This window comes from Anopheles moucheti, chromosome 2 (genome assembly GCF_943734755.1).
Source record: "Anopheles moucheti chromosome 2, idAnoMoucSN_F20_07, whole genome shotgun sequence".
Taxonomy (NCBI): domain Eukaryota; kingdom Metazoa; phylum Arthropoda; class Insecta; order Diptera; family Culicidae; genus Anopheles; species Anopheles moucheti.
The window spans coordinates 35,955,499-35,966,823 of record NC_069140.1 but is presented as its reverse complement, the minus strand read 5'-3'; positions in this window follow the sequence as shown (position 1 = coordinate 35,966,823).

Below are 11,325 nucleotides of genomic sequence, written 5' to 3'. Positions count from 1 at the left end.
TGCATAAAAATTTCCCAAATTAGCTCATTTTGCAAAACTTATTGCATGGTAGATGTACTTCTGTTGAGAAAGCTTTGTGCAGAATCAATTTCCTTTTGAACAAGATGCAGAAATTAGTTGTCGTTTCGTCATCTGCTTGAGCAGATAAATTTAAAATACCCAACATTGGTTCCGACGTTATCGCTTGAACCTCAAGACTCCTGCATTATTATTAGTCTAATACTAATACTCTTATAATATATCATGCTTATTAGTTGGAGTGAAAATTGTGAGTGTACTAAACATGGCACAGAACCAAATATTCATATACAAGAATGTTCGCATCAAGCTGGCAAACGATAAACCAAACATCGATTCCTCCCCTAAATGCCATCACCATTATCACAATGAACGGATGCTTTTCCAACGCACCGATAGCTCCGGCACCAGCAGCGGCACATTCCACCATACACACGGTGACCGCGGCTTGCACGGGAACTGATGTGAATTCTTTGCAAAATTTATCTTGGTCGATCGCTTAAGCTGAAATTAAATTTCATTTCCCAATCCATTCTCGCTTCTCGCGCGCGCCTAAGGTCGCTGTGTAAGGGGGTTGGTTTTTCCGTGCGGTTGGGCCCGGTGCCAGCACCAACACAGACTATTGTCAAACCCCGTAGTGCGATTCACATTTTTGCATCAACCGGCCGCCGGTCGGAACGAAAGGAATTTCAACGCAAAACCCAAACCGAAATGCGCCACACAGCGGAAGGTTATTCACGGCTGATGCCGCCCAACGGATATTTGCCAATCGGCTGCGCTGCGGGTGAAAATCATGCGAACGCAAGATAGTGCGATAGAGAGGAAAAATGGCGCAGATAAGCGAGAGATAAGCAACGAAAGAAAAAAAAACGCATCGAAATGAACGCGAAAGGTAACGAGCTGGGTGGTGCGATGAAATGAAAAAAGGAAAACTTTTCTTTTGTTATGAAAATTGCTGAATTTGATGCAATGAAAGAAACCCACTCGGGTGGAAAATTGGCTAATTATTTTCCAGCGCAAAGCACGGAGGCGAACAGTGGCGTTCATTTGTGCGTTCGCGTCCACGTCCATCAAACCATTGGCAGCCGGCATTTGCCAAACCGACCGGAGCGCAGCCATACGGAAAGGGGCGCAGCCATTCGCTGGAAGATCCTTTTTTCACAGGTCACGTTCACCGAGGTCAACCGAATCGGGGCGGATAGGTCAACCGTGGTGTGTGGCACCATTCGGTCCAGTTCGATGGCCCCCGCCCGGTGACCTTCTCGGAAGCACCCGGTTCCAAATGGTTAATTTCTTGAGCAATGAGTTCTCGTCCCATCGCCACCCTGGCGCCCCGTATTGCAACCCTCGGACTGCGGGCTACATCCGGTTTTGGGGAGTTTCCGGAGTTTGCATCCCCGCCGGGGATTGTTAAATGTGTGAGTGAGTGTGTGTGTGTGTGTGTGTGTGTGTGTGTGTGTGTGTTTGTGTGTGTGGTACATTCTTCTGTTCTGCACTCACTTCTTCCCCTTTCTATCTCATCTTTGCTTTCCCTTCGGCTGTAAACCGGCGCATTTATGCTTGCCATTGGACAACACTCGAAGAGATTCCGCTTTTTTTGTTATTCGATTTGCTCTTGTCCCCTTCCAACCAGCCCAAACAGTTTGGCTCGTTATTCCCGGTCCCATTTTGTGCTTGGTGGTACCGTTAAAGTGAATTTAATTAAGCTTATTTGCGCCAGATTTGGTGCGGCGGCGGCGGGCGGGTAGTAAGTAAGACGGATGTAGGCCAAACAGCGGGTGGTCATTCGGCGATCGTTCCAGCACACAAACGCCCACCGGAAATTGTTGCGAAATCAACACAAGGATCAGCACAAAGAGCAGAGAACAAGCAGTGGAGAGCGAGAAAAAAACAACCTTCCCATCTCCGGAACGCTGGGCAAATGCAGGGCAAAGTTTGGCGAACAACATTGATTGACGAAAGCGGAAGTGACCGGCAGCGGCCACGATGGTGAATGGGCCCCTAAGTACAGTAACCGCTTTGTCCAGCAGGCCAAATCGACGACGGGCTGGGCGCTGGCGCATACCAGCAGATTTTCGTTAATTTATCTGTAATCAAATCAGTAGGATAAAATGTGTGTCTAATGCGCTGCAGTTACGCATCCCGCTTGCTTCCGGTTCCGTTTGCGAATTAATTGAATGATACCGAGAGCGCCGGGAGACGAGGGTAGAAGCAACTGTTCCATTTGTTGCTGCTGTCGGCTGCGTGACGCATTTCCCGTACCCCGTATGAGCGAAAAAACACGGTTTTCCTCGAAAGCAGCGATTGTGTTAGGGAAATTGTTGCGATGTTAGCATTCTTAGAATGCTAGACGAGATTAGCTTATCGCCGTTCCCGGAACATGTTTGTAGCAGAGCGCATCGCACCGTTTACGGAGAAATCTGTTTGTATCCACATCCGAAACAACAAATAAATAGTGCCCGCAGTGCTTTAGTTTGCTTTTTCCGAGGATTGGCGAAAATGTTTACGTTTCCACGAGGATTACCCTCGTGTGGGCTAAAAATAATTGAAATTAGTTTGGGACACACTGAGTAGGTAAGGGTTTCGTTTGGTTTCATCGGTTAGTTTGGTAAAAGTTTTTAACAGGATGCTCGGAAGTGGTAGTGGCAGCCGATGAAATCAACATTAAACTGTGCTTGGCAATTTAACTTATTTAATATTTACTAAGCTCAGCTTTGGTTATCTGTATGTAAGCAGTGACGTTAAAGCAGCAATTGAAACAATAATGTTTTCTTAATATCAATTTTTAAGTTAATCAACTTGTCGCTATTAGGATGGGGAATATTTTCTTTCCTCATATTAAGGTGGAAACCGGGTGAACTCGGTGTCTTTTAAACTTGAATCACCATGCTAATTTGAACGTTTTTTTCATTTTTAAATGTTTTTGAATAAGGATATTGGGGTGGTCTGGTTGTGAATTGGTAGCGGCGGCGGTCTTCACACGACGGGATCGATAAAAAATCCCATTCGGACCACCCGCAGCAGCCTTCTAAGCCACTCACGGTCGAGGGACATAGTAAATATCATCGCTAACTGTAAGAAAAACTAATCATAACTCGTTGAGTAAATATTGTACATTTCCATTAACTTTATACGTTTTTTTGTCAGAATATGATTTGAAGCTGTCAAGCATTTTCGGTTGTTATTTTGAATGGTTTTAAAAAAAGATGATTTATGTTTGAATATTGAGCGGTTCGATAGTTCTAGCATTAAAGTAACTTTAAAGCTTCATTGTGGTGTTTGAAAGCTTCACCTACACCGGTGCAATTTCTTTTCTTTCGGAAGATATGGTTGCTTGGATTAGTTCAAAATACCATAACTGAGTATGATCGTTTAGACATAATGAAACATATGCACAAGAAACCTTTTTTAAATATTATATTTTTAAAATTAATTGTTAGCTTTTGAGACATTAATGTTTGAAAGTTCTTTTTCTCTGTGGCTAAACTACTAATTAAATATTACCTTTTAATTATTCTCCTATTATTATTCAATTATCAGAAAAAGACTTAATACATGTCATTTATTGTATTAGCGCGTACACTAAAGAAAATTATGAACCATCTTTACAAACAAAATGTTTAACATAAACAGATAAATTAATTAATTATTAGCAAAATATAAAAATGGTTTTAATATGTGCTGTCATTCAACGGAATATGCATGAAATATATAAAAGGCATGCTTCTAGATAACGAGTTAATTAATGCACAATTATGAAACCTGTGATTAGTTTTCAAGTAATCAAACTTCTATCACTCGCTAGAGCAAAAGAACGAAAGAAAACTCTGTCTGTCCGGCAGGTCTGCTGTAGGACATAGCCATAAATATATAATTCCCGTAAAACTCGCTAGGTGTTGTCAGGTAAAGTTTCATGCTACGGAAAAATTAAAAGAAAAGTTGTGAAAGGATCAGACCACGAAACCTGAATGACATTTCTTTCCCCCTATCCAAACGCTACTCATCGGCTGGAAGTAGTCTTTCCCTGTTGCAGCACAGCGTGGCGTTCGTGTTGCGGACAGATATATCGTGCACGGCGTCACGCAAAGGGATCGCTTCGTTCGGTTCTCAAGTCCGCATTACTCTTTTTGCCACGGACTTGGTGAACATTTTTCACCATGTCTGTTCCTATTTTGTTGCCTATTTACTAGAAACAAAACAAAAACTACCAACCCCAAAACGGCATTATTTTGGCAGGGCTTTTGCAAAGGAGGGGAGGAGGAGGCTTTGGCAAGATGACAAATTTAGTGATCGAACTCGGGGATGGTTATCGTTATGCGAAATAACAAATAACATGCCTGCTCGTAATCGATGGGCACTATCATGGCAAAAGGTGCCGACGAATAAACATCATTCGATCAGGCTTTTATGGCCGCTCGGTTCGGTTGGAGGCGAACGATAAGCCCCGTGCTGTTGAATCCGGATGGACGTAAAACTGACGAATGGTTTGAATATCTTGTTTTATGTAGCATATTTCAAACGTTGAAAATGCGTTGCGGTCGAACGTGTGCTGTGGTATGCAGTGCCCTTATGTGCGAACGGTGTTGATTTCCGTGCCATTCCTTCCACAAAATCCCATCCCCAGGCGCCCTTTCTTGGGAATGTTATAGCTAAGCTGGGCATATTGTAGTTATTGCTATGCATTCGGCAGGCCCAGGGACCCTCCGAGGGGCAGCGTCCACGGCATCCAGGAGGGTGAACGTGATCGGTTTACGTTGCCTCATCAAGTAGAAACGGTAGCCATCACTCCAAAATTGACCCCGGAATCAGAATCTCATATTTCCCGGCTGAAACATTACTCAGCATTCGCCGCATCCCGCGCCGCCCCGTTCTGCCCACGGCACCCGGCCCCGACATGTGGATGTTCTTATCGCGAACGCTACACTAATCCCATCCGACTTCCGGGAAGCCGGGCATGATGGGCGAAACCCTTTTCCATGCCATGCCATGCCAGCACGCTGGTGAAGGTTGTCTGCAACCGTCGTCTTCGGAAAGAAGGTTCGCTTGATTTCCACATCACTACACTTAATGCACAGTATCGGTAGCTGTCTACTTATCGATTTCAGATTCCATCAATTCTTGGGCCCGCCCTTCGGCACACTTCGGCCGCCCGCCGCCACTCTTGAGCAAATCCGGCCAGGAAGCGGTTGGCGAAATCGGAGACGTTGCATTCCGTGGTCGGCATTTGAAAACATCGCGAACATGTGAGTTCCGTTTCCAGTTCGTTACTCTAATCAAGTAATCCTGGGTGAGGCAATCCGCAAAGGATGGTGGGTTTTTCGTACTGGGGCAACTGGGCAACTGGGGGGACAGGGCTACTGCACGGAGTGAAGTGCCGTGGGAACGTTGGGTGCTCGAGTTTTCGGGCGTTTTCATGGAAGGCCCTCACCATCCCGGCTGACGTGTGCGTTGTTTGATTTCGGTTCGGGCTTTTGTGAAACCCCCAAACCCCATGTAACGTAATGCCCCGCCACGTTGTGGTGTGCTGATTTCGTTTGACGTCGTGCCGGGGAAGGAGTGTAGCCGTGAAGAAAATCAATGATACGACGAAGGAGGTGCCCGGAATGAGTTTTTGCTACCGATCGGATCGGGAAAGGTAGAAACAAATTGCATTTTCAGGATTTAAGGCGTACCGAGATGAATGTTGCATCCAAAGAGGACGTAATGATAATGGAAGAATGAGGAAGTTCCTGCGAAGGCATCGGTACTCCTTTTTTTCCCTCACTCGGAACATGAGACGTACACAATCTTCCCATGATTCAATTTGTCTATTTCAATGATGAAGCTGCTTTTAATGATATCTACTTTCAGCTTGACTGAATCAAAGGAATAAAGTCGGCTTCGATGGAGAGACAAGCAGACGAATGAAAGCCATTCGTTTGTGTGCGAGCGTGTATGTTTTGTCACATGAGAAGTCACCGAGTTCTTGTTGAAACCCAATCAAGTACGTTTGTTGATGATACGATTAAACGTAAGCTGCAGCGTGGTATGCACGTTTCGTACATTCCGATATCGTTTAGACCGCAGACAGTATGCAAATACCTAAGTACAGCAATTGGGAAGCCCAGTTTTTCTCAGCATGGCAAGAATTTAAATGTGTCATTTACAAACAGGACTTCAAATGTTTGTGACATCGTTAGGAACGGTGTCAATTCGTTTGATATTTGCTACCGAATGCTGTGCGTCATACACTCCGTCCATCATTTCTAGCTTCTTCGGTTGGTTTTGATGCTGTTGTTGAACTGGTATTGATATTGTACCATGCGTCTCTCATCGATAACTTTACAAACAATCGAGATCTAGTGTCTAACGAAGGGGAGTAAATTTAATTTCCTTTGCTGCACTGTTATTTCCTAGTTATCTGGCACATTTTAAAGCATGTGCAAGGCTTGCAGGTATATTTTCGACAAAATCGATCTCAAATGTTTGGTACTGATAAGTCTGCAGCTTAGAATCTATTTCCATGATGATGAATGGTACAAAACAGCTGTAAAATCCCTTAGCTCCAAACTTTATCGATACGGGTCTCTAAACCATGGGCTCCAAGAGTCTCCAGCCTCTGTGTAAATGGCCCAAGTGGCCCCCAACTACGGTAGTTTCAATCAATGTGGCCCGTGAACTGAAAAGCTTGGAGAGCCCTGCTTTAAACTATCGATGGTAGCGTTCGATACGAAATTATCTAATAGTATCGAATTGAAACTATTCAATAGGGCATGGTACTTGATTGCTGAAACGCAATTTTATTTCACAAATTAGTTTGGAACGTGATTTTATAGAAAGTAGAACAATTATGGCTTCAAGTAAAAAGTGTATTAAATATTTGTCTAAGTCTAAACAATTCGACTAATCTTACTAGGTTAGAAAATTCACGTCATCGATCAATCGCCACATTGATCCTTAGCTCATTTTTTGTGGTCTTTGAGGATGGTTTTTAAAATCTGAAGTATGGGAAATTGGAGACGTTGCCTAGCATTTTTATGCTCGTATGACATTCTTAAACAACCATCCAAAAAATACCTTCTTAGCAGAGCCATCTGTTGCAAGAACACCGGAAACTAGTGCACCATACGGGGATTCTTTCATTTTTCCTCATTTTATATCAGTTGTGATTTGTATTCAGCGAAAGATGGTGGGCGAATCATTTCACCCATACACCATCAACCAACGCAGTGAATATTTGCAAAAGAGTACATTTTAAAGCTTGTCGTAAAAATCCCAAACATAAAACACATCATCCCATTGCACACCGCACCGGGTCTGTCCCGGTACGGCCCCTTCCCCGGGCCGTGTGCCAAACTAGTGTGAATAGTGACAAAACGGGGTCGAATCGTTTTACGAAGGCTTACAACCGTTTGGCTTTCGCTGATCCGATGCAAATGTGTCCATTTCTGGCGTCGGTCGCTCGCACGCCCCGTATGGCCATCGTTATCCATCGTTAGCCCAAAGTGCTTTCACTGTTGCAATGACCGCGTGACAAAAAGGACGGGAGAGCACGATCGTCAAACTTTTTTTTTCCCCGTCCGTGGCCGGGCGCAATAGGCAGACGTCGGGAGCGGTCGTAAACTTTTACTACCGGTAAGCCCGCCAGCAACACCCCAAACCTGGCCACCGATGGGGTCGGCCGATCGGGTGCAGAGTTCATTCATGCGATGCCGCACACGGTGCCATGGTTTGAGCAATCTCCAATCGACCGGCACCGGCGGGTTGACTTTTCCTTCAGCCCGTGCCGTGCTGCGAAGATCGACGGCGGGAAGCGTCATCCTTTTCTCGGTTCTTTTGCGTGCGCTTGTGTGTGTGTGTGTGTGACCCTCAACCATGGACGGCAGTGTAGCATGGTATGAATTTTTCATTTCGATCACTTCATTCACTAAAGGGGTTGTTTTCCTGTTTGTTCCTTGTGCGGAATGTTGGAGCTTTCACGGGAGAAACGTTCCACTTCCAGCGCACTCCCGTGCAACTTTTCGCTTGTATAAATTTTTATTACATTTTATTAGCATAAATTTTTATAAGCCATTGAGCGGAAGTAGAAAAACAGGAAAAAAAGCAGAGGAAAAACAGCGATACAGACAGTGCATTTTCCACTTTTCCACCCTTGGATGGTTCGGGGAGGGAAAGCTGGGAAAACAACAATGCTTCGTGTCCGGGAAGCGGATGCGGAACGTTTTCTTCGCGAAACGCACCACAACATGAGCGCCCCGAGCGCTGTTTCGACGTTCGACAAATCATCATCATCTGACGTGTGAAAAATGTTTGCCCCCGTTTGCCCCAACGGATGCCGTCGGCGTCTGCCGCACATCCGCCTACGTGGATGGGAGTGATGACGAAAAACACGAAAAGCTATTTCCTCAATCATTTACGGTATATAAATATGATTTATGAGCGTTTCGCATCGACTCCCGGGCTGTCCGGCCTGCGTTTGCTTTTGCTTCGCACCGCAAAAAGGTGGCAATGAAGATACTGTTCAAGGTTACGGGAAGTTTCGCTGCGGAATCGCTTCGCTGTACGTAACAGCGACGATGGTTTGCGTTGCGTCTTATGATTTTATTCGCCCAGCTGACGCTAAAGTAGCTTGGCTGATTGAGTTGCGGCTAACCTTTCGAATGTCAGTGCCCATAATGCCGTGGAGGGTGAAATCCTTTCGATACGCCACTCGGCGCCCGAAAATGCGCGTACGTTCGAGTGAGCACGGAACGGCGTGTGCGGTGAAGTACTGGGCGCCTCCATCGGTGGGTGACGGCGAGCATTTGGGCGATGACTTTCAGACTGGTGCTGGTCGATTAAACGAGTTGCAGTGATCGATTTTTGCCGGTGGCCGGGGGGTTGTAACAAGCGTGTTCGAGCTGTTCGATAGAGAGAGATTTGTGTGGAGAATAAAAAAAAAAGGAGAAGAGAAAATGTATGAAACACCGCGCGGTTGAAAGACTCTAATGCGGTGAAACTTTAACCAAGCGTCTCATACACTTTGCCAATTTATGTTAAACACATGCAACATCGAAAATGGCGCTCGGTACGATACATGTGCAGTAAAGGCATGCAGTCAGTCGGGAAGGCATCATTTCGCCTGTCCCATGCTGGAAAGGGTCTCGATATTGCAGGTTTCGTGCAACCCATCGGTGACAGAACACGTTGCTTGCTCTGCACTGTGTGAAATTGTGGCGAAGCTTGCTAAGATACGCCTTTCACCCACAGCGAACCACAGCGATGGGCGAAAGGCAAACCGACGCATCCGAACGCCGTAGCAGACAGGAGAAGTAATTTGGTTTATGATGTTCTTAAAATTATATTTATCTTATATTGTTTACCATTGTGTAGTGACATTTTGTTTAATGGTGCAATTTCAGGCAAACGATATCTCGAACCCCGGTAAAGGGCGGGGGACCTGCTTACAGAAATGGGAACGATGGGGTAATACCGTAGCTGCCGATGCTGCTAGAACGTTTCCATGGACAGCCGTCTGTCGTCTGCAACAGACCTTGCAGGCTTATCGGCAAGCAGTGCCGTAAGACAGAACGGCACCGCACCGTGGATGGGGCGAGCCGAACCACCCTCAACCAGTGCTTCCGTTTCTCTTTTTATTGTTTGCGGTTGCGTGCAGGGCAAAACACACTGTACACACCGAAGAAGATGCCGAAGACGGCGAGGATTATGCTGTTGCTGGCCTTCCTGTGAATCGAGCCGTTGGTACCCATGAACGTTCATTAACTTACGCCGTAGGGTCGGCGTTGCTCTGGCGTGCCTTTCTGTGCCGGTGACAGCTGACGCTCACATTGCTGCAGTTTTGCAGTCCGTCCATCCCAGTATCCGGTGCACCCGGCTGCTGGCGGGTACGATTGCGTCAAACACTTCATAAACAGCAGCAGTTGCCTGCATTCCAGTGGTGTTCGGGTGTCTGCACTTCCCTTCGATCGATCGAGCGATGTCTGGGTGCGGTTTCGCAAAACGGGTGTAAGGACCGGTGGTGTAAAAGTGTTGTAAAATATTTTACCCCTCGCAGATGAGAGGGTGTTAAAGTATTTGCACCCTTTTTGCGCCACCGAGAACAAAATGTCTAAACGCTCTTGAAGGGGAAATTATTGTTCATTTGTTGTGCACTTGTTGATAGTTGATGGGAACTGTTTGAGTAAATAAAACTGTAAAACTTTGGTGGCGTTTATGTTTCATCGGTTGTTTGCTCCGAATTTGTGGAGCGTTTTGGAAGAGGTTTGTGCGTTTTGATCGTGCAGGGTGTTGCTGTTGGATGCTGCAAATGTTCGACATGAAGGTGATAAGTGTAACGTATGCTGATTGCGTGTCAATTGTTTATGTAATGAACATATCATCATTGGAATCTCAAACTGAAATATATCTGTTTTCATTTTTTTTGTTTACCTCTAGATACCTGTGCATCTAGAGGCGAACCCAGCTTTGTATAATATGTTTTGTGCCATTGCATTGCAATTCTATTGAGTACAGTGCAACATTGATAAAGATTTCAATAAATTAGTTTCAACTGTTACGCATACAATAAATAAAATTGAGCTTTGAGGTACTTCTAGTTTGTTAGATAAAACAGATCGGGCATTTCGAACACGTTTTGGAGAAAGTTTACAGACTAACTGTGGCCGTGCAGCTAAGTTAACTATATCTAAACAAAATCAATTGTAAATTTCAAAAAAGCAATCGACCATAAGATAAGGAAAAGTTTTTCTACAAGATGTGATAGCATCATTCAAGCCTGTTCCAAAATAAATATGATTGTCACCCAAAAGCTACCTTTGGGGGAAAGAATAAAGTTTTTTGAATACCATTAAGTCACGCAATGCAACCCACCTTTGATCGTTAAAACTTTATACGAACCTTTAATTAAACAAAGTAGAATATGATGGTGGAGTATGTTGGTTGCACATTGTTTAGAGCAAGTTCGAAGGCTTTGAATGAACATCCCTATTAATAATTTAACCTACACTTTACACTTATGTAGTTCTATACGCTAAACCATTAGAAAAAAGTACTTTCTATCAAACTATCAAGTGTCCTTTACCTTCTTCTTAATCGACAGAACAACCTCAAGAGGCCTTTACGCCTGCCATTTCTGGCGCTCTTTGACTTTGTTTACCCGATGCTGAATAGTCAGTGCTGCATACAACTGAAGTGTCCTTCTAGTTTTAAAATCATCGATTGATTTCACGGCGCCATTCAAAAACTTAATACATTGTATTTACAAACAAAATAATCTCTTCCCACACATTCTTATCATAAATGAGTGAACACTTCAATTATTTAGCATTT